This window comes from Oncorhynchus mykiss, chromosome 7, assembly GCF_013265735.2.
Source record: "Oncorhynchus mykiss isolate Arlee chromosome 7, USDA_OmykA_1.1, whole genome shotgun sequence".
NCBI classification, from domain to species: domain Eukaryota; kingdom Metazoa; phylum Chordata; class Actinopteri; order Salmoniformes; family Salmonidae; genus Oncorhynchus; species Oncorhynchus mykiss.
In genome coordinates, this window is record NC_048571.1 from 72,740,910 (window position 1) to 72,763,657 (window position 22,748).

Consider the following 22,748-nt stretch of genomic DNA (forward strand, 5'->3'; position numbering starts at 1 on the left):
GATATAGATACTTTTGTACCTGTTTCCTACAGCATCTTCACAAGGTCTTTTGCTGTTGTTCTGGGATTGATTTGCACTTTTCACACCAAAGCATGTTCATCTCTAGGAGACAGAACGCGTTTCCTTCCTGAGCGGTATGACGGCTGCATGGTCACATGGTGTTGCTATTGTTTGTACAGATGAACATGGTACCTTCAGGCGTTTGGAAATTGCTCCCAAGGATGAACCAGACTTGTGGAGGTCTACAATTTTGGCTGATTTCTTTTGATTTTCCCATGATGTCAAGCAAAGCGGCACTGAGTTTGAAGGTAGGCCTTGAAATACATCCACAGGTACACCTCCAATTGACTCAAATGATGTCAATTAGCCTATCAGAAGCATTTAAAGCCATGACATAATTTCTGAAATTTTCCAAGCTGTTTAAAGGCACAGTCAACTTAGTGTATGTAAACTTCTGACGCACTGGAATTGTGATACAGTGAATTCTACGTGAAATAATCTGTCTGTAAACAATTGTTGGAAAAATTACTTGTGTCATGCATAAAGTAGATGTCCTAACTGACTTGCCAAAACTATAGTTGGTTAACAATACATTTGTGGAGTGGTTAAAAAACGAGTTTTAATGAATCCAACCTAAGTGTATGTAAACTTCCGACTTCAACTGTATATATAAGTTGGTTAGGGCATCTACTTTGTGCATGACACAAGTCATTTTTTCAACAATTGTTTAAAGACAGATTATTTAACTTATACCTCACTGAATAACAATTCCAGTGTGTCAGAAGTTTACATACATGAGAGGATCTGCAGAGAAGAACTGAAGAAACTCCACAAATACAGGTGCGCCAAACTTGTAGCGTCATGAAAATTGCTGTGCAGCGACCTGTTTTTGCTTTGTCATTATGCGGTATTGTGTGTAGGGAAAAAACAATTTAATGCATTTTAGAATGAGGCTGTAACGTAACAAAATGTGGAAAAAGTCTAGTACTGAAAGCAAAAGTCTGAGTGCACTGTACAAACAGCATGATCACTTTGCTCGTTGTATTAATTCTCGCATCTGTGAGCTCTCCTCCTCTCACCTTTTCCAATTCGCTTGTGGACTTTAGTGCACAACAACACATCAGCTGTCTGTGACCAGGCAAAGAAACCTTTCCAAGCCAAACCTTCATACCAGAACCATTAACCGCTACACACAGCCTACAATGTTCTTTATTAATTTATTTTTATTTTTATTTAAACTTTATTTAATTAGGCAAGTCAGTTAAGAACAAATTCTCATTTACAATGACGGGCTACCAAAAGGCAAAAGACCTCCTGCAGAGACGGGGGTTGGGATTAAAAACATAAATAACATATAAATATAGGACAAAGCACACATCACGACAAGAGAGACAACATAGCACTACATAAAGAGAGACCTAAGACAATAACATAGCAAGGCAGCAACACATGACAACACAGCATAGTAGCAACACAACATGGTAGCAGCACAAAACATGGTACAAATATTATTGGGCACAGACAACAGCACAAAGGGCAAGAAGGTAGAGACAACAATACATCATGCAAAGCAGCCACAACTGTCAGTAGGAGTGTCCATGATTGAGTCTTTGAATGAAGAGATTGAGATAAAACTGTCCAGTTTGAGTGTTTGTTGCAGCTCGTTCCAGTCGCTAGCTGCAGCGAACTGAAAAGACGAGCGACCCAGGGATGTGTGTGCTTTGTGGACCTTTAACAGAATGTGACTGGCAGAGTGGGTGTTGTATGTGGAGAATGAGGGCTGCAGTAGATATCTCAGATGGGGGGAGTGAGGCCTAAGAGGGTTTTATAAATAAGCATCAACCGGTGGGTCTTGCGATGGGTATATAGAGATGACCAGTTTACAGAGGAGTATAGAGTGCAGTGATGTGTACTATAAGGAGCATTGGTGGCAAATCTGATGGCCGAATGGTAAAGAACATCTAGCCGCTCGAGAGCACCCTTACCTGCTGATCTATAAATGATGTCTCTGTCATCTAGCATGGGTAGAATGGTCATCTGAATCAGGGTTAGTTTGGCAGCTGGGGTGAAAGAGGAGAGATTAAAATAGAGGAAACCAAGTCTAGATTTAACTTTAGCCTGCAGCTTTGATATGTGCTGAGAGAAGGACAGTGTACTGTCTAGCCATACTCCCAAGTACTTGTATGAGGTGACTACCTCAAGCTCTAAACCCTCAGAGGTATTAATCACACCTGTGGGGAGAGGGGCATTATTCTTTCCAAACCACATGACCTTTGTTTTGGTGGTGTTCAGAACAAGGTTAAGGGTAGAGAAAGCTTGTTGGACACTAAGAAAGCTTTGTTGTTGACCATTTAACACAAAATCCGGGGAGTGGCCAGCTGAGTATAAGACTGCATCATCCGCATATAAATGGATGAGAGAGCTTCCTACTGCCTGAGCTATGTTGTTGATGTAAATTGAGAAGAGCGTGGGGCCTAGGATTGAGCCTTGGGATACTCCCTTGGTGAGAGGCAATGGCTGAGACAGCATATTTTCTGACCTTATACACTGCACTCTTTGAGAAAGGTAGGTAGAAAAACAGGCCAAAGACACTCAGAGACACCAATATTCCTTAGCCGGCCCACAAGAATGGTCTAACATATCAAAAGCTTTGTCCAAGTCAATAAAAATAGCATCACAACATTGCTTAGAATCAAGGGCAGAGATGACATCATTAAGGACCTTTAAGGTTGCAGTGACACATCCATTACCTGAGATGTCCATAACCTGGACATCAAGAAAACCAGTCAGTTGATTATTGACAAGTTTTTCCAACACTTTTGATAAACAGGGCAACATAGAAATAGGCCTATAACAGTTAGGATCAGCTTGATCTCCCCCATTAAATAAAGGACGAACCGTGGCTGCCTTCCAAACAATGGGAACCTCCCCAGCAAGGAGAGATGGGTTAAAAAGGTCGGAGATAGACTTGGCGATTATAGGGGAGGCAACCTTAAAGAAGAAAGGGTCTAAACCATCTATCCCAGATGTTTTTTGGGGGTCAAGTTTCAGGAGCTCCTCTAGCACCTCGGACTCAGTGACTGACTGCAGGAAAAAACTTTGTAGCAAGGCAGGGGAAAAAGAGGGAGAAGCATCGGGATAGTTCCAATAGAAGGGGTGGGAGATGAGGAAATGTTGGAAGGGCAAGGAGGCATGGCTGAGTCAAATAGGAATCCTGACTTAATGAAGTGGTGATTAAAAAGCTCAGCCATGTGCTTCTTGTCAGTAACAACCACATCATCAACTTTAAGGGGCATGGGCAGCTGTGAGGAGGAGGGTTTATTCTCCAGGTCTTTAACCGTTTTCCAGAACTTCTTGGGGTTAGACCCACAGAGAGAGAACTGCTCCTTGAACTTTGGCCTTCCGGATAGCCTGAGTGCACTTATTTCTCATTTGTCCTAACGAGAGCCAGTCAGCCTGAGTATGCGTGTGCCGAGCCTTTCATCAAATGCAATTCTTGAGGTAGAGTAACTCTGCAAGATCATGGTCGAGCCAGGGGCTGAACTTGTTTTTAATTCTCATTTTCTTTAATACTACTGAAAATATAAAAAAGAAGGTCCAAGCATCTTCGACAGGGATCAAGCTGATTCTATACCATTTTACAGAGGCCAGTTCATGAAGGAAGGCTTGCTCTTTCAAGTTTTTAGCAAGCGTCTATGTAAAATCAGGACAGGTCATTTCACTGATCAGCCATTATGAACACAGGCTGTAAAACAGTGATCACTAAGGTCATTACAGAAAACACCGGACTGATACCTATCAGGATTATTTGTGAGGAAAAATACAAGAAGAGTAGCCTTTTCTGGGTGTTTGGAGTGATACCTTGTGGGATTGGTAATAATCTGAGAAAGATTTAGGGAGTCCCATTGCTTTAGAACTTGGTCGGGTGGTTTAAGCATGTCCCAGTTTAGGTCACCTAGCAGGACAAATTCAGACTTGGTGTAAGGGGCCAGGAGAGGGTACAGGCCGGTGCTGATGGAGGACGATAGCACCCAGCAACAGTCAACAAAGCTATTTGAAAGTGAAATACTTAAAACCAGCAAATCAAATTGTTTGGGGACAGACTTGGTGGAGACAAAAAATATGTTGTTACCATATTATCTAAAGTCATAGCTAGCTGCTGGAACTAACACGTTAGTAAACCCGCTACGATCATGCAGTACAGTGTACAGTCAGCAAGCAGTTTAGCAGTTACACCAACAGGCCACTGTGGCAATAAATTAATAAAATCAAAAGCTTACCTTGACTTGGAAGAGTTCCAGTGTTGGATAGCCATAGCCAGCTAGCTAAAATAGCATCCAACTCTGTTTGAGTAGGCTAAAATTGCTAACTGCATTCGCTGAACGGAAGAAAAAAAATGACAATGACAAATATAGCAAGCTCTATCTCTACTGCTTCTCCTTATTTTTTGAAGAAATTAATTTGTTCAAAACTGTTCAACCATTGTCTTTTTCCATCACTGAGTCAACTACTCACCACATTGTGTGCACTGCAGTGCTAGCTAGCTGTAGCATATGCTTTCAGGACTAGATTCATTCTTGGATCCTTTGATTGGGTGGACAACATGTCAGTTCATGCTGCAAGAGCTCTGATAGGTTTTCAGATTCAGAAAGCTTTAATGTCCTCAAGAGGCAAGTCATCTTGCAGCAGTCATAAAACATATAACATATAAAAATGTTAAATAAATAGCAAAGAATATTTAAAAACCAATAGGCATGGTAAGTGCAATTTCATAGTGCAAGTGCTAAGTGCAATTAGTCCAACATTTGTTAAGTTGCAGAATTGCATTCGGAATAAAAGAGAACAAGGCCCTATTTTTTTAACCTTAGTCAGTCTGTACCTGCATCCAGAGGGAAGGAGATGGAATTCAGGGTGGAGTGGATGGGAAGAGTCAACCGCTATTTTATTTGGACGTCCTCCGGAAGTTGTCATAATTACTGTGTAAATCTATGGAAGGGGGTGAGAACCAAGAACCTCTTAGATTTTGTATTGAAGTCAATATACCAAGAGGAGGACAGAAGCTAGCTGTCCTCCGTCTACACCAAGGTGTTGCTGTGCTGCTGAGGATGCTGTAGACCGTCATTGCAAAATAATGTGCTTTAATCAATTATTTGGTGACATGTGGATATGCTGTATTAATTTAACATTAATTTAACAACGTATACAAGTAAAACATATATACCAAATAAGACTCTTCTTTTCAGAAAAATATGAGGCAAAAATGATAAGAAATTCAACTAAATTAAATTACTTTTTTTGTATATATAAAAAACTAAATCATCCAAAAGTGCTCTAGGATTGACAAGTGATGGTTTTGCCACTGCTAAACTGCTTGCTGCTGACTGCACTGCATGATTGTAATGGGTTTACTAACCTGTTAGTTATAGTAGCTATGTTGACTATGACGTGACAAAGATGTGTGTAGCAGTTAGCCATCATGACATGAAGGTTTGGCTTGGAAATGTTTTTTCGCCTGGTTAAAGACAGCTGATGTCTTGTGCACTGAAGTCCACAAGCGAAGGGAAAGGGGAGGAGAGCGCGTAGATACACTAGATGCGAGAAGGAATTACAGTGCCTTGCGAAAGTATTCGGCCCCCTTGAACTTTGCGACCTTTTGCCACATTTCAGGCTTCAAACATAAAGATATAAAACTGTATTTTTTTGTGAAGAATCAACAACAAGTGGGACACAATCATGAAGTGGAACGACATTTATTGGATATTTCAAACTTTTTTAACAGATCAAAAACTTAAAAATTGGGCGTGCAAAATTATTCAGCCCCTTTACTTTCAGTGCAGCAAACTCTCTCCAGAAGTTCAGTGAGGATCTCTGAATGATCCAATGTTGACCTAAATGACTAATGATGATAAATACAATCCGCCTGTGTGTAATCAAGTCTCCGTATAAATGCACCTGCACTGTGATAGTCTCAGAGGTCCGTTAAAAGCGCAGAGAGCATCATGAAGAACAAGGAACACACCAGGCAGGTCCGAGATACTGCTGTGAAGAAGTTTAAAGCCGGATTTGGATACAAAAAGATTTTCCAAGCTTTAAACATCCCAAGGAGCACTGTGCAAGCGATAATATTGAAATGGAAGGAGTATCAGACCACTGCAAATCTACCAAGACCTGGCCGTCCCTCTAAACTTTCAGCTCATACAAGGAGAAGACTGATCAGAGATGCAGCCAAGAGGCCCATGATCACTCTGGATGAACTGCAGAGATCTACAGCTGAGGTGGGAGACTCTGTCCATAGGACAACAGCTCGAGCTGTTTTGCAAGGAGGAATGGGTATTTTTTTGTGAAGAATCAACAACAAGTGGGACACAATCATGAAGTGGAACGACATTTATTGGATATTTCAAACTTTTTTAACATATCAAAAACTGAAAAATTGGGCGTGCAAAATTATTCAGCCCCCTTAAGTTAATACTTTGTAGCGCCACCTTTTGCTGCGATTACAGCAGTAAGTCGCTTGGGGTATGTCTCTATCAGTTTTGCACATCGAGAGACTGACATTTTTTCCCATTCCTCCTTGCAAAACAGCTCGAGCTCAGTGAGGTTGGATGGAGAGCATTTGTGAACAGCAGTTTTCAGTTCTTTCCACAGATTCTCGATTGGATTCAGGTCTGGACTTTGACTTGGCCATTCTAACACCTGGATATGTTTATTTTTGAACCATTCCATTGTAGATTTTGCTTTATGTTTTGGATCATTGTCTTGTTGGAAGACAAATCTCCGTCCCAGTCTCAGGTCTTTTGCAGACTCCATCAGGTTTTCTTCCAGAATGGTCCTGTATTTGGCTCCATCCATTTTCCCATCAATTTTAACCATCCTCCCTGTCCCTGCTGAAGAAAAGCAGGCCCAAACCATGATGCTGCCACCACCATGTTTGACAGTGGGGATGGTGTGTTCATCTGTGTTGCTTTTACGCCAAACATAACGTTTTGCATTGTTGCCAAAAAGTTCAATTTTGGTTTCATCTGACCAGAGCACCTTCTTCCACATGTTTGGTGTGTCTCCCAGGTGGCTTGTGGCAAACTTTAAACAACACTTTTTATGGATATCTTTAAGAAATGGCTTTCTTCTTGCCACTCTTCCATAAAGGCCAGATTTGTGCAATATACGACTGATTGTTGTCCTATGGACAGAGTCTCCCACCTCAGCTGTAGATCTCTGCAGTTCATCCAGAGTGATCATGGGCCTCTTGGCTGCATCTCTGATCAGTCTTCTCCTTGTATGAGCTGAAAGTTTAGAGGGACGGCCAGGTCTTGGTAGATTTGCAGTGGTCTGATACTCCTTCCATTTCAATATTATCGCTTGCACAGTGCTCCTTGGGATGTTTAAAGCTTGGAAAATCTTTTTGTATCCAAATCCGGCTTTAAACTTCTTCACAGCAGTATCTCGGACCTGCCTGGTGTGTTCCTTGTTCTTCATGATGCTCTCTGCGCTTTTAACGGACCTCTGAGACTATCACAGTGCAGGTGCATTTATACGGAGACTTGATTACACACAGGCGGATTGTATTTATCATCATTAGTCATTTAGGTCAACATTGGATCATTCAGAGATCCTCACTGAACTTCTGGAGAGAGTTTGCTGCACTGAAAGTAAAGGGGCTGAATAATTTTGCACGCCCAATTTTTAAGTTTTTGATCTGTTAAAAAAGTTTGAAATATCCAATAAATGTCGTTCCACTTCATGATTGTGTCCCACTTGTTGTTGATTCTTCACAAAAAAATACAGTTTTATATCTTTATGTTTGAAGCCTGAAATGTGGCAAAAGGTCGCAAAGTTCAAGGGGGCCGAATACTTTCGCAAGGCACTGTATATACATCATATGTGACTCGTAATAAGACTAAGAAATTAGCCTATTAAAATGTTTACCTGACTCCATAAAGATAATTAGCGATATGCAAGAGACAATGGTTGAGTTACAGTAATAGGCAATAAAGAAGTATCTGAAAATGGAATTCTAAATACAAGTGTATTCAATTACTTTGCAAAAAGAATGGATTCACATACAAGACATAAAGCTTAAGTTATAAGACGCGGTTAGCCATTGTGGCTGGAACCGCGGATTGTCTCTGGCATTTGTAATTCTTGTTTACACAAGTAAACAAACTGTTGTCCAAACCAGTTGTTAGACAATTTTGCCTAAGCTGTTGATATTTTTTGTTGTTATCCTAGTTTTGTTTATCCTAGTTTTGTTTAGCCCTGTTGTTTATTTTCAAATACCCAACATATTCAACATGTATTATAAAGAAATGGTTGTATATCAATTACATATACTGTAGTTGAAAAAAGCTTGCTTGCCCAGTTTTCCAATTGTTTTTTACTGGTTCCACTTCTGTATTTCATCAATAGGTGGAGACATTGACCATAGTACCCCACACCCTGAGTGCCAACCTGTATGGTCTCCCATTAGCACCACCAGCTGAAAATAGTTTTCTTCCTAATTGTCTTTCCCATGCCCTATATGAATTTAATTAAACTTTAAAAAAAATAATGTTGAGTGAGCTTTTACATATAATTAAATTAAATTAATAGAAAATAGCCAAAGTCAAAAAACACATATATAATTGCTGTAGATTGTGCAGACAAGGTCCTTGAACCAAAAACAGTTGGTTATTCATGAAAGTCATATGGGATGGAAGGTATTGAAGTTTTTACGCCAGTATTTTATTTAAAATTAATTTATTGAAAAAAGTCAAACAACTCTAATGCAATTGCCGTAGATTCTACAGACAATGTCCCTGAACCAATAACATTTGGTTGTATTCAAGTGATACTAAGGAAGTATTTTTTTTAACTTAAATTAATTAAATAATCAAATTTAATAAATTAACAGCCAAAGTAAAAAAAATATATATACAAAAGTAATTGTCATGGATTGGAGAGATCCCTGAACATATTACAGTTGGTTTGAGATTTGTCATATGGTTACAAAGCTATTGAAGTGTTGCAGTTAACACTAGGTTCAATTGCACTTTTAACACGGTCCCTTAGCTGCAACTGCACGGAGAATGAGACATAGAAATGAGCGTATACTAATTTTTAGAAAAGGTAATGTAACAGCGAAAATAAGGGGTGTAACTTGTTCGTCATCTGATTTAAATATGACATTCATATCATCCTTGAATGTTCCTTTGAAAAGGTATTGACGAGCAAAGTCCGAATCTTTAACATAAAGCTAACTTCACAGCCCTGCCATATGCATGCTTGTCCCAGCCCACGTTTTGACAACTGAATGGGAATGTGCCTCCCCACACATTTGATCGATAACTAAGAGATATGATATCAGTCGTTCGGGTGCAGTATAGCAAAGTGATTCACATTTCTTGCTCGCTAACCAGATTACACCTGCGTCTCTAGCAGGCACAAAAAACGAGTTGGGGTGAAAAAGACATCGATTTGACCAACCTACTGACCGGTAGAATAGCAACACTAGTTAACAAACTCTCTGTCAGGAAGAGATGTGAGCCGTAGAAAAACAAAAAACAAACACAGTAGCAGGCGAAATTAGAACAGGAATAAGGAAACGTTGCATGACAACCAGCAGCGCACATGACAGAACCGGAAATATTTCATTTCAGCCTGGTATAGCTGCATGTACCTTTGCAACCCTGTGATGTTCTAAGCATGTAGATTGTAGGGTGCACCCTCAGCAAATACCTGCCTTAATAAGTTTATTTTATTTATTTATTGCACCTGTATTTAACCAGGTAGGCCAGTTGAGAACAAGTTGTCATTTACAACTGCGACCTGGCCAAGATAAAGCAAAGCAGTGCGACACAAACAACACAGAGTTACACATGGAATAAACAAACGTACAGTCAATAACACAATAGAAAAGTCTATAGACAGTTTGTGCAAATGAAGTAAGATTATGGAGGTAAGGCAATAAATAGACCATAGTGGCAAAATAATTACCAATAATAATTAGCAATTAAACACTGGAGTGATAGATGTGCAGAAGATGAATGTGCAAGTCGAGATACTAGTGTGCAAAGGAGAAAAAAATAATATGGGGATGAGGTAGTTGGGAAGGCTATTTACAGATGGGCTATGTACAGGTGCAATGATTTGTAGGCTGCTCTGACAGCTGATGCTTAAAGTTAGTTAGTGAGGGAGATATGAGTCTCCAGCTTCAGTGATTTTTGTAATTCGTTCCAGTCATTGGCAGCAGAGAACTGGAAGGAAAGGCGACCAAAGGAGAAGTTGGCTTTGGGGGTGACCAGTGAAATATACCTGCTGGAGCGCGTGCTACGGGTGGGTGCTGCTATGGTGACCAGTGAGTTGAGATAAGGCGAGGCTTTCCCTAGCAAAGATTTCTAGATGACCTGGAGCCAGTGGGTTTGGCGACGAATATGAAGCGAGGGCCAGCCAACGAGAGCATACAGGTCGTAGTGGTGGGTTGTATATGGGGCTTTGGTGACAAAACGGATGGCACTGTGATAGACTGCATCCAATTTACTGAGTAGAGTGTTGGAGGCTATTTTGTAAATGACATTGCCGAAGTCAAGGATCGGTAGGATAGTCAGTTTTACAAGGGTATGTATGGCAGCATGAGTGAAGGATGCTTTGTTGCGAAATAGGAAGTCAGTTGAAAAGCTTTAGTAATATATTTTTTTAATAGTAGCCAAACAATTATGGGAAACAGCAGTAGAGGTACACATAGTTGTTACGTTTTAAAAAGGTACTGAACCAGAAAAATGACTTTTCTGGTTGACCAAATATCTACGAAGAGGTCATAATTTCATGGAGTCTGCAAGTTAGGTAAAAAAAAATATATTTTTACCAAATTAAATGAATGTATTGTGTTAGAGGTTTCATGATGCTTGTATCTAAACCAAAGTATATACATTTAAGATTGTTCTATACATCAGTTGGGGTCTCTATAAGTTTCAATATGAGGTCCTAAACCTAGAATGAAAGTGCATCCTTGTAGCTGTGTGGGATAATATAGTCAACATTTTTGCCTTTGGGTAAGTTGAGCAAATGGCCATGGGGTATGTAGTGTCTTAGTTCTTATTACTTATTTATATAATAAGAAAGACTCAGAATACAAGGAAATTAACTGGACCTTCACATTTACTAAAATGAGATAGTACCAGAATAACATAGAACAACAATGTGCATGACCAAGGGTGCTCCATTCTTAAAGGGGACATCAGTAATTAACAGAACATAACAGGGCAAATTGAGCCAATGGCAAGGAAATGTAAGTGTTTTCTTCTCAAGGCATTTTCGCTGGGATATGAGGTAACAAAAGGGCCTAGGTTTAAGGTGCGATATACAGATATCGCTCTGCCATTTCATGGTTGCTAAAATTGTAATAGTTCGCCTAATTTCAGTTTATGTGAATCATTGTACCATCTACACTGTTGTGAAATATCTTTTCAATAAGCAAAATGTAGCATTTTCAGCTGTTTGAAGCTGTTGTACAAAACCGAAAGTAAAAGACTGGTGTATAACAATAAAACATAACTTTTATTTTATTTTAAATGATTGTGATAAGTGTTGTAGTAGTAGGGCACGTGTATATTAGATTGAGGGCGACATTAACGATAATGCTTTTGCAGTACAAAATGTTACCATGAAATGTTTATCTTCACTTATTGTGGATTTTATATAACTTATCCTTGCAGTGGATATTGTGATGCAAAGAGTTAAAGAGGAGCATAAATCCAGTCTGAAGGAGAAGTTTCAGTTTGTGTTTGAGGGCAACACAGACAATGAAACTGATCTCGAAAGGATCTACACAAACCTGTACATCACAGGGGGAGAAAGTCAAGGGGTGAATGATGAACATGAAATGTGGCAGATTGAGAAAAGATCCAGGAGAAAAAAGGCACCAGACTCTCCAATCAACTGCAATGACATCTTCAAACCCTTACCGGAACAAGAGAGACCCATCAGAACAGTAATGACGAAAGGCATCGCTGGAATCGGACAAACTGTCTCTGTGCATAAGTTCATCCTAGACTGGGCAGAAGGAAAAGCCAATCATGATGTGGATTTCATCTTTGTTCTTCCTTTCCGAGAGCTGAATTTGATCAAAGATGACCAGTACAGTCTTTCTGAACTTCTGAATGACTTCCACCCTGAACTTGCAGAGATAAAAGACAATGGAATTTGCGGCTTGTAAAGGTCTGTTCATCTTTGATGGTCTGGATGAAAGCCAACTTGAATTGGATTTCCATAAAAACAAGAGGGTGACTGACGTTACAAAGACATCCTCAGTGGATGTGTTGCTTACAAACATTATCAAGGGTAATCTGCTTCCCAAAGCTCTCCTCTGGATCACCTCCAGACCAGCAGCAGCCAATCAGATTCCCAGTAAGTGCATCAACCAAGTGACAGAAGTACGAGGTTTCAATGACCCACAGAAAGAGGAATATTTCAGGAAAAGAACGAGTGATGATAATCTTGCCAGCAGAATCATCTCACACCTTACAACATCAAGAAATTGCTACATCACGTGCCACATATCAGTCTACTGTTGGATTTCTGCCCAAGTCCTTGAAGAATTGCTGATGACAAATGAGTTTGGAGAGATCCCTACAACTCTGACTGAGATGTACTCTCACTTCCTGCTCATTCAGACAAACCTGGCAAATGAAAAGTATCTGGGGCAAAATGAGAGAGATGCACAGAAGATCTTGGAATCAAGGAAAGATTTATTTCTGAAATTGGAGAGGCTATCATTTGAGCACCTAGAGAAAGGCAATCTCATGTTCTATGAAACTGACCTGAATAAGTATGGCATTGTGGTCAGTGAAGCTGCAGTGTACTGTGGGTTGTGCACAGAAATCTTTAAAGAATAGTCTGTGTTGTACAAAAAGAAGGTCTACTGCTTTGTGCATCTGAGTATCCATGAGTTTTTTTCTGCGCTGTACGTGTTCCACTGCTGTGTGATCAAGAATGTCAAGGAGCTGGAGCCTTTCCTGGAAAGTGTGCCAAAATAATGCCACTTGGATGAGCTTCCCTTGCACAGGCTTCTGCAGATGATGGTTGTTAAAGCCTTGCAGAGTAAGAATTGACACCTGGACCTGTTTCTCCGCTTCCTAGTTGGCATCTCACTGGAGGCTACTTAGAAACTCTTGCAAGGCCTCTTGTCACAAAGTGAATCTCTTGAGAAAATGATGACATATTTTAGAGATCAGGATATTGTAGGGGATTACTCACCCGAAAGATACATCAATCTTCGCCAGTGCTTGACTGAGATGAAAGACAATTCAGTACAAGAGGACATTCTAAAGTACCTTAAGTCAGAAAATCATGCAGAAACAGAACTGTCACCTGTCATTGCTCAGCACTGGCCTACATGCTTGAAATGTCAGATGAGGTGCTGGATGAGTTTGACGTGAACGGATACAACACGGGTATTACGGGTGATGTGAGACTGCTTCCAGTTGTGAGGAACTGCAGAAAGGCAATGCAAGTATTAATCCAGAATTCACACATACTGTATGTCACACAATCAGATTTGACCACGAACTGACATTTTTACTATAGTGAGAGCCTTTCTGATACCCCTAGTAGCACTGGGTTTTCATTTGTCAATTGCTTACCTGGTAAATCAAAATAATACTCAAAGGTAAACTCAGCGATATGATGCAGAAAGTAAAAAGCCTAGTGGGTCAATTTCTGCAACAACTGAAGCCTGATGCTCAACTTCTCTGCTGTTTTGGTCACATGGTTACCACGCTGTGAACAGTGTGAAGCGAACCTGAGCAAGTGCTCAGATACTGTGTGTGCTGTTCGTGGAAATGTTATTTCGCTGAGTCTACCTTCAAAACATCAGTTAAGCTACTCTGACATACACAACATCACAAGTTAAATTAGTTGTATTTTCTTTAGTTCTACAGATTATCTGGCAATGTACTTTCAAATGAGTGCTTCAAATTACTGGCCTCCATTCTCCAATTTGTAGACTCACCTCTGAGAGACCTGGACATGAGTAACAATTCCTTTGATGATTGCAAAGAGATGTTATTCTTTGCTGGATTAAAACCTCCACATTGTAAACTGGAAACACTGAGGTCAGTTCTTTTGGAGGGGTCTAAGTATGATATCATGATAACAACCCACAGATTGACTCTGACAAACTGTTCCATAAGGTTTAGAGCGTGTTTTGGGCATTAATGCTGCAATATGTAACTTTGTGGGTGACCCGACCAAATTCACATAGAAATGGGAGTTATAGGCTGCTGAGGGGTGGACAGGTCATAATAATAATGGCTGGAATGGAGTCAATGGAATGCTATCAAACACACCAAAGATGTGGTTTCCATGTGATTGATACCATTCCATGGACTCCATTAAAGTCATTTTTATGATTCTCTATACTATACATTGCCTGTTTTGTCACAGAAACTGAAATTAGGCTACCCTATTAGAATTTTAGCAACCAGGAAATGGCGGAGCGATTTCTTCATATTGCACCTTTTAAGTAATGGGCACACACATAGAAATGAAATTATTTTTTTTATGGTGCTTTATGTTCAGCTTCACTTCACACATATGCTTTCTATGCTGAGTTTCTTAAAACAAACATTAAATAAATGTTTTAACCAATTGATGTCTCTGTCTTTGTAGTGTCATGTATTGTCATGTTGTGTCTCTGTCCTTTCCTTTCACCCTGTCTCCCTCTGCTGGTCGTATTAGGTTACCTTTTCTCCCCCGCTTTCCCCCAGCTGTTCCTTGTCTCCCCCTGACTACCTCGTCACCCCGTTTCCCACCTGTTCCCTTTTTCCCTCTGATTAGTCCCCTATATCTCTCTCTGTTTTTGTTCCTGTCCTTGTCGGATTCTTGTTTGTTGTGTTTCATGCCTGAGCCAGACTATCGTCATGTTTGCTGTAACCTTGTCCTGTCCTGTCGGAATCTGCCGGTCTATCTGAGCCTACCTATGTTTGGTTATTAAAGAAGCTCTGTTTAAGTTAGTTCGCTTTTGGGTCCTCATTCACTCACCGTAACAGAAGAATCCGACCAAGAATGGACCCAGCGACTTCGGATCCTCTCCACTCAGCCGTCGAGATCCAGGGAGCGATGCTAGGCAGACACGAGCAGGAATTGTCTGCTGCTCGACATGCCGTTGAGACCCTGGCCACCCAAGTCTCCAACCTCACAGAACAGGTTCACCATCTCCGCCTCGATCCACCGGCCACTTCCAGGGCTTTCGAATCTCCGGAGCCCAGAATCAATAACCCGCCGTGTTACTCTGGGGAGCCCACTGAATGCCGCTCGTTCCTCACCCAGTGTGATATTGTGTTTTCTCTCCAGCCCAACACTTACGCCAGGAGCACTGCTCGTGTCGCCTACGTCATATCTCTCCTTACTGGACGGGCTCGTGAGTGGGGCACGGCAATCTGGGAGGCAAGGGCTGAGTGTACTAACCAGTATCAGGACTTTAAGGAGGAGATGATACGGGTTTTTGATCGATCTGTTTTTGGGGAGGAGGCTTCCAGGGCCCTGGCTTCCCTATGTCAAGGCAATCGATCCATAACAGACTACTCTATTGAGTTTCGCACTCTTGCTGCCTCCAGTGGCTGGAACGAGCCGGCTTTGCTCGCTCGTCTTCTGGAGGGTCTCCGCGCAGAGGTAAAGGATGAGATTCTCTCCCGGGAGGTTCCTTCCAGCGTGGATTCCTTGATTGAACTCGCTATTCGCATTGAGCGACGGGTTGATCTTCGTCACCGAGCTCGTGGAAAGGAGCTCGCGTTCTCCGTTGCCCCCCTCTCCGCATCACTACCATCTTCCTCTGCCGGCTCGGGAGCTGAGCCTATGCAGCTGGGAGGTATCCGCATCTCGACTAAGGAGAGGGAACGGAGAATCACCAACCGCCTCTGTCTCTATTGCGGTTCTGCTGGTCATTTTGTCACTTCATGTCCAGTAAAAGCCAGAGCTCATCAGTAAGCGGAGGGCTACTGGTGAGCGCTACTACTCCTGTCTCTCCTTCAAGATCCTGCACTACCTTGTCGGTCCATCTACGCTGGACCGGTTCGTCAGCTTCCTGCAGTGCCTTAATAGACTCTGGGGCGGAGGGCTGTTTTATGGACGAGACCTGGGCTCGGGAACATGACATTCCTCTCAGACAGTTAAGGGAGTCCACGGCCTTGTTCGCCCTGGATGGTAGTCCTCTCCCCAGGATTCAGCGTGAGACGCTACCTTTAACCCTCACTGTTTCTGGTAATCATAGCGAAACCATTTCTTTTTTGATTTTTCGTTCACCTTTTACACCTGTTGTTTTGGGCCATCCCTGGCTAGTTTGTCATAATCCTTCCATTAATTGGTCTAGTAATTCTATCCTCTCCTGGAACGTCTCTTGTCATGTGAAATGTTTAATGTCTGCTATCCCTCCTGTTTCCTCTGTCTCTTCTTCACAGGAGGAGCCTGGTGATTTGACAGGGGTGCCGGAGGAATATCACGATCTGCGCACGGTGTTCAGTCGGTCCAGGGCCACCTCTCTTCCTCCACACCGGTCGTATGATTGTAGTATTGATCTCCTTCCGGGAACCACTCCCCCCCGGGGTAGACTATACTCTCTGTCGGCTCCCGAACGTAAGGCTCTCGAGGATTATTTGTCTGTAGCTCTTGACGCCGGTACCATAGTCCCCTCCTCCTCTCCCGCCGGAGCGGGGTTTTTTTTTGTCAAGAAGAAGGACGGGTCTCTGCGCCCCTGCATAGATTATCGAGGGCTGAATGACATAACAGTTAAGAATCGTTATCCGCTTCCTCTTATGTCTTCAGCCTTCGAGATCCTGCAGGGAGCCAGGTTTTTCACTAAGTTGGACCTTCGTAACGCTTACCATCTCGTGCGCATCAGGGAGGGGGACGAGTGGAAGACGGCGTTTAACACTCCGTTAGGGCACTTTGAATACCGGGTTCTTCCTTTCGGCCTCGCTAACGCTCCAGCTGTCTTTCAGGCATTAGTCAATGATGTCCTGAGAGACATGCTGAACATCTTTGTTTTCGTTTACCTTGACGATATCCTGATTTTTTCACCGTCACTCCAGATTCATCTTCAGCACGTTCGACGTGTCCTCCAGCGCCTTTTAGAGAATTGTCTTTTTGTGAAGGCTGAGAAGTGCTCTTTTCATGCCTCCTCCGTCACATTTCTCGGTTCTGTTATTTCCGCTGAAGGCATTAAGATGGATCCCGCTAAGGTCCAAGCTGTCATTGATTGGCCCGCCCCTAAGTCACGCGTCGAGCTGCAGCGCTTTCTCGGCTTCGCGAACTTCTATCGTCGTTTCATCCGTAATTTCGGTCAGGTGGCAGCTCCTCTCACAGCCCTTACTTCTGTCAAGACGTGCTTTAAGTGGTCCGTTTCCGCCCAGGGAGCTTTTGATCTCCTCAAGAATCGTTTTACATCCGCTCCTATCCTTGTTACACCTGACGTCTCTAGACAGTTCGTTGTCGAGGTTGACGCGTCAGAGGTGGGCGTGGGAGCCATTCTTTCTCAGCGCTCCCTCTCTGACGACAAGGTCCACCCATGCGCGTATTTTTCTCATCGCCTGTCCCCGTCGGAACGTAACTATGATGTGGGAAACCGCGAACTGCTCGCCATCCGGTTAGCCCTAGGCGAATGGCGACAGTGGTTGGAGGGGGCGACCGTTCCTTTTGTCGTTTGGACTGACCATAGGAACCTTGAGTACATCCGTTCTGCCAAACGACTTAATGCGCGTCAGGCGCGTTGGGCGCTGTTTTTCGCTCGTTTCGAGTTCGTGATTTCTTATCGTCCGGGCTCTAAGAACACCAAGCCTGATGCTTTATCTCGTCTCTTCAGTTCTTCAGTAGCCTCCACTGACCCCGAGGGGATTCTCCCTGAGGGGCGTGTTGTCGGGTTGACTGTCTGGGGAATTGAGAGGCAGGTAAAGCAAGCGCTCACTCACACTCCGTCGCCGCGCGCTTGTCCTAGGAACCTTCTTTTCGTTCCCGTTCCTACTCGTCTGGCCGTTCTTCAGTGGGCTCACTCTGCCAAGTTAGCCGGCCACCCTGGCGTTCGGGGTACGCTTGCTTCCATTCGCCAGCGTTTTTGGTGGCCCACCCGGGAGCATGACACGCGTCGTTTCGTGGCTGCTTGTTCGGTCTGCGCGCAGACTAAGTCCGGTAACTCCCCTCCTGCCGGCCGTCTCAGGCCGCTTCCCATTCCCTCTCGACCGTGGTCTCACATCGCCTTAGATTTTGTCACCGGACTGCCTTCGTCAGCGGGGAAGACTGTTATTCTTACGGTTGTCGATAGGTTCTCTAAGGCGGCTCATTTCATTCCCCTTGCTAAGCTTCCTTCTGCTAAAGAGACGGCACAAATCATCATCGAGAATGTTTTCAGAATTCATGGCCTTCCGTCAGACGTCGTTTCGGACAGAGGTCCGCAATTCACGTCTCAATTTTGGAGGGAGTTTTGCCGTTTGATTGGGGCTTCCGTCAGTCTCTCTTCCGGCTTTCACCCCCAGTCTAACGGTCAAGCAGAACGGGCCAATCAGACTATTGGTCGCATCTTACGCAGTCTTTCTTTTCGCAACCCTGCGTCTTGGTCAGAGCAGCTCCCCTGGGCAGAATACGCCCACAACTCGCTTCCTTCGTCTGCGACCGGGCTATCTCCTTTTCAGAGTAGCCTCGGGTACCAGCCTCCGCTGTTCTCATCTCAGTTCGCCGAGTCCAGCGTCCCCTCCGCTCAGGCTTTTGTCCAACGTTGCGAGCGCACCTGGAAGAGGGTCAGGTCTGCACTTTGCCGTTATAGGACGCAGACTGTGAGGGCTGCTAATAAGCGTAGAACTAAGAGTCCTAGATATTGTCGCGGTCAGAGAGTTTGGCTCTCCACTCAGAACCTTCCCCTTAAGACGGCTTCTCGCAAGTTGACCCCGCGGTTCATTGGTCCGTTCCGTATTTCTCGGGTCATTAATCCTGTCGCAGTTCGACTTCTTCTTCCGCGATACCTTCGTCGCGTCCACCCGGTCTTCCATGTCTCCTGTATTAAGCCCGTTCTTCGCGCCCCCCGCTCGTCTCCCCCCCCCCCCCCCCCCCATCCTTGTCGAGGGCGCACCCATCTACAGGGTCCGCAGGATTTTGGACATGCGTCCTCGGGGCCGTGGTCACCAGTACCTCGTTGATTGGGAGGGGTACGGTCCTGAGGAGAGGAGTTGGGTTCCCTCTCGGGACGTGCTGGACCGTGCGCTGATCGAGGATTTCCTCCGTTGCCGCCAGGTTTCCTCCTCGAGTGCGCCAGGAGGCGCTCGGTGAGTGGGGGGGTACTGTCATGTATTGTCATGTTGTGTCTCTGTCCTTTCCTTTCACCCTGTCTCCCTCTGCTGGTCGTATTAGGTTACCTTTTCTCCCCCGCTTTCCCCCAGCTGTTCCTTGTCTCCCCCTGACTACCTCGTCACCCCGTTTCCCACCTGTTCCCTTTTTCCCTCTGATTAGTCCCCTATATCTCTCTCTGTTTTTGTTCCTGTCCTTGTCGGATTCTTGTTTGTTGTGTTTCATGCCTGAGCCAGACTATCGTCATGTTTGCTGTAACCTTGTCCTGTCCTGTCGGAATCTGCCGGTCTATCTGAGCCTACCTATGTTTGGTTATTAAAGAAGCTCTGTTTAAGTTAGTTCGCTTTTGGGTCCTCATTCACTCACCGTAACATGTAGACTCTCTGGCTGTAAACTCACAGAAGAACCATCTTGTGCAACTTTGATTACTGCTCTAATGCCAGTGATCCCAGATACAATCAGTGAGTTTAATTTAGGATAAAAAAAAGTATTTTTTGATGCATGCCTTGTACACTTAGTGTGCACTGATTGGCATACATGTACCTTTGTTTGATTTTTTTGTAAGGATAGTTCATCTTCAATCATTTGAGTACTTTCTTGTATTACCACAGGGGGCATAGAATTTACAGATTGGGCCTTAAAAGGCCTGTACTTGAGTTTCAACAGACTGAATGACTTAGGAGTGGAGATGCTTTCTGCTAGACTGGACAAGCCACACTGTAAATTGGAAAACTGAGGTCAGAACTATTGTGATTTTGTTTTCACTTTTTTACTTGTTACTCAGCTTGTTAGGGGTCCCAGCACATCATGTATTTGTTGTATTATTATTCGGGTAGTTCCTTCCTTCCAGACAATATCTCAACAACAGATTTGTAAAAAAGTTGTATAAATTGGCAGGATGGTAGAACCCATCAAGAGTAACTATGGTGCCAAATTTGGCACAAGTATCATATTTGACCTACAGCTCCACCAAAAAATATTGCCTCTGCGGACCTATAACATTCGCCATGATGGACTTTCCGCCATCTTGGAATTTAGGAAAAATCTTCATAAATCTTCTCACGAACCACTTCCTCGATTTGGCACCATATTTGATATGTGTACTCATTGTACTAGTCCCTAAATGATTTGCAAAGAATACGATGGTAAGAAAACAAATGGCAGCTAGACAAGACAAGGAAATTCTGACAAATGTTTCTCGAAATTCCATTGGCTACAATCCATACTATTTTGGTCAATCAGCTTAAATCTCATGTTGGTGATGGGGAAGTTTGGTCTTGATATCAACAACAACAAAAGACATTCAATGTATGGCCTTTGCCCTCATCTACAGTTGAAGTCGGAAGTTTACATACACTTAGGTTGGAGTCATTAAAACTCGTTTTTCAACCATTCCACAAATTTCTTGTTAACAAAATATAGTTTTGACAAGTCGTTTAGGACATCTACTTTGTGCATGACAAGTATTTTTTCCAACAATTGTTTACAGACAGATTATTCCACTTATAATTCACTGTATCACAATTCCAGTTGGTCAGAAGTTTACATACACTAAGTTGACTGTGCCTTTAAACAGTTAGGAAAATTCCAGAAAATTATGTCATGGCTGGTTCATCCTTGGGAGCAATTTCCAAACGCCTGAAGGTACCACATTCATCTGTACAAACAATAGTACGCACGTATAAACACCATGGGCCCACGCAGTCATCATACCGCTCAGGAGGGAGACGCGTTCTATCTCCTAGAGATGAACGTACTTTGGTGCGAAAAGTGCAAATCAATCCCATAACAACAGCAAAGGACCTTGTGAAGATGCTGGAGGAAACAGGTACAAAAGTATCTATATCCACAGTAAAACGAGTCCTACATCGACATAACCTGAAAGGCTGCTCAGCAAGGAAGAAGCCACTGCTCCAAAAGCACCATAAAAAAGCCAGACTACGGTTTGCAACTGCACATGGGGACAAAGATCATACTTTTTGGAGAAATGTCCTCTAGTCTGATGAAACAAAAATAGAACTGCGGTAATGACCATCGTTATGTTTGGAGGAAAAAGGGGGAGTATGCAAGCCAAAGAACACCATCCCAACCGTGAAGCATGGGGGTGGCAGCATCATGTTGTGGGGGTGCTTTGCTGCAGGAGGGACTGGTGCACTTCACAAAATAGATGGCATCATGAGGGTGGAAGATTATGTGGATATATTGAAGCAACATCTCAAGACATCAGTCAGGAAGTTAAAGCTATGTTGCAAATGGATCTTCCAAATGGACAATGACCCCAAGCATACTTCCAAAGTTGTGGCAAAATGGCTTAAGGACAACAAAGTCAAGGTATTGAAGTGGCCATCACAAAGCCCTGACCTCAATCCTATAGAAAATGTGTGGGCAAAACTGAAAACGCGTGTGTGAGCAAGGAGGCCTACAAACCTGACTCAGTTACACCAGCTCTGTCAGGAGGAATGGGCCAAAATTCAACTTATTGTGGGAAGCTTGTGGAAGGCGACCGAGAAATACATAGGTGGGCAAATGTACAGAAATATAATTTTCAGTAATATTTTTATTTATTTCAATATACAGTATCAGTCAAAAGCGTGGACACACCTACTCAAGAGTTTTTTATTTTTACTATTTTCTACATTGTAGAATAATAATGAAGACATCAAAACTTTGAAATAACACATGTGGAATCATGTAGTAACCAAAAAAAGTGTTAAACAAAATATATTTTATATTTGAGATTCTTCAAAGCAGCTTTGCACACTCTTGGCATTCTCTCAACCAGCTTCATGAGGTAGTCACATGGAATGCATTTCAATTAACAGGTGTGCCTTGTTAATTTGTGGAATTTCTTTCCTTCTTGCATTTGAGCCAATCAGGTGTGTTGTGACAAGGAAGGGGTGGTATACAGAAGATAGCCCTATTTGGTAAAATACCAAGTCCATATTATGGCAAGAACTACTAAAGTACACAAATAAGAAGAAGAGACTTGTTTGGGCCAAGAAACACGAGCAATGAACATTGGGGTAGAAATCTGTCCTTTGGTCTGATGAGTCCAAATGTGATATTTTTGGTTACAACCGCTGTGTCTTTGTGAAACGTAGAGTAGGTGATTGGATGATCTCTGCATGTGTGGCTCCCACCATGAAGCATGTAGGAGGAGGTATGATTTTGTGAGGGTGCTTTGCTGGTGACACTATCAGAGCTTTATTTAGAATTCAAGGCACACGTAACCAGCATGGCTACCACAACATTCTGCAGTGATACGCCATCCCATGTGGTTTGCGCTTAGTGGGACTATAATTTGTTTTTCAACAGGATAATGACCCAAAACACACCTCCAGGCTGTGTAAGGGCTATTTGATAAAGGAGAGTGATGGAGTGCTGCATCAGATGACCTGGCCTCCACAATTACCCGACCTCAACCCAATTGAGATGGTTTGGGATGA

The 22,748-nt window shown here is 43.0% G+C and overlaps 1 pseudogene; it reads left to right on the top strand.

The window, feature by feature from the left end:
* Positions 1–11,701: 11,701 nt before the first annotated feature.
* On the top strand, positions 11,702–13,546 carry LOC110529023 (annotated as a pseudogene).
* The last annotated feature ends 9,202 nt before the right edge of the window (positions 13,547–22,748 follow it).